Source organism: Microtus ochrogaster, chromosome 5, assembly GCF_000317375.1.
Source record: "Microtus ochrogaster isolate Prairie Vole_2 chromosome 5, MicOch1.0, whole genome shotgun sequence".
Taxonomy (NCBI): Eukaryota; Metazoa; Chordata; class Mammalia; order Rodentia; family Cricetidae; genus Microtus; species Microtus ochrogaster.
Window position 1 is genome coordinate 51,147,869 of NC_022012.1, and position 1,989 is coordinate 51,149,857.

General features: G+C 40.8%; 1 protein-coding gene across 2 annotated transcripts in view; it reads left to right on the forward strand.

The window, feature by feature from the left end:
- Snupn (snurportin 1) overlaps nt 1-1,989 on the forward strand; it is a 34,557-nt gene that overhangs the window by 25,472 nt on the left and 7,096 nt on the right. The gene's annotated exons all lie outside the window — the stretch shown is intronic.

The window sequence follows — 1,989 nt, forward strand, 5'->3', positions numbered from 1 at the left end:
TCCCTCCCTCCCTTCCTCCCTCCCTTCCTTCCTTCCTTCCTCCTTTTTTTTTTTTCTTTTTGTGAGACAAAGTCCCACTGTGCAGCCCTGGCTGGTCTGAAACTCAGAGATGCGCCTCCCTCTACCTCCTGAGTGCTGGGATCCAAAGCATGCACTCCTACACTGGGATAGCCCACTAGACTGTTTCTTTCTATTCTGTTACCTTATGGTGGATTTCAGGAAAGCCAGCTAGTGATGGCTCAGTTTGTCTGGGATAGAATCTTGCTATCTAGCCCTGGGCGACCTGGAACTCATTAAGTAGCCACACCCTGCTTTGTCTTTGAAACAAGAAGTCATTATTTAGCCTAAAACAGTCCCAAACCTACCTTCTTCCTCCTGCTTCCTTCTCCCCAAGCGGTTGAGAGTATAGGTTTTGTCTTCATTCCTGCTCCAAGTTTCCCTTCAGTTTTTAATTTTTGGTATTTTTGTTTGCTTGTTTGTTTTTTTATTTTCCAAGGCAGGCTTTCTCTGTGTAGTCCAGGCTGTCCTGGAACTTGCTCTGTAGACCAGACTGGCCTTGAATTTACAGAGATCCTCCTGCCTCTCTCTGCTTTCCTAGTGCTGGGATTAAAGATGTATGCCACCACCACCTGGCTCTCCCTTTAGTTTTGTTAAAGGATGTTCACCACATATATTCATAACTTACAGATTTGGTAATTAAAACCACATATATATTTCCACATATATAGTTATACTATAAGGAAAACACAGGTTCAGCGTGGTAGCTCATGACTCTGGTCCCTTTATTACAGGCTGAAGCTAAAAGAATGTCATGAATCTCAAGCCCAGCCTGAGCTAGGTAGCAAGACCATTCCTGTCTCAACAAAACAGATCAGGAGACTGAGGGTGCAACTCAGTTAGTAAAATGCTTACATACTGCACACAAAACTCTGCATTCAGTTCCCAGCACCTCATAAACTGGTACATGCCTGCAGCCTCCACGGAGGATCAGAAGTTCAAAGCCACCCTCTGATATATAGCAAGTTTGAGGCCAGCCTGAGCTACACAAAACCCTGTCTCAACAAGAACATGGGGCTAGAGAGGTGGCTCAGAGGTTAAGAGCACTGACTGCTCTTCCAGAGGTCCTGAGTTCAATTCCCAGCACCCACATGGCAACTCACAACCATCTGCAATAAGATCTGGTGATCTCTTCTGGTGTGCAGGAATACATGCAGGCAGAATACTGTATATATAATAAGTAAATAAATTTTTTAAAAAACACATATACACAGAAGAAAAAGAAAATCACTTTTATTGTTTCAAATTTCCAGAAGTAAAGTAAAAGAACAAGGAGTGTCTCATAGAAAGATGCACATTAATAATTCAGAGAATCAAGTGCTTAGGAAAAGATTCAGCAGTATAGTGTTTTTTAATAGCCAGATTAAAATGAACAAGGAGGAATGAAGCATGGAGGAATCTATGACTCACATTTTATTTGTTTACCCAGGATAGTGACTTTACTTTTTTGATTCTCAGAGTCCTCAAAATGTAAAATAACAATAATGATAAAATAGTGGTTGGTTGAAGTTATAGCAAGTAGTTGAAGTTACTTAATTATTCATTAATTCATTAATTATTCATCTGTTTATTTATTTGTTTGTTTTTCCAGTCAGGGTTTCTCTGTACAGTTCTGATTGTCCTGGAACTTCCTCTATAAGATCAGGCTGGCCTCATACTCACAGAGATACACCTGCCTCTCCCTCCGGAGTACTGGTATTAAAGGTGTGTGCCACCATAGCCCAGCTATGTATGTATTTAAAGATAGAGTCTCATTCTATAGTTGAAGTTGGCATAGATCTAACTATGTAGCCTTGGTTGGCCTAAATCTTTTTTTTTTTTTTTAAGATTTATTTATTTTTTTTGGTTTTTTGAGACAGGGTTTCTCTGTAGCTTTGGAGCCTGTCCTGGAACTCCCTTGGTAGACCAGGCTGGTCTCGAACTCACAGAGAT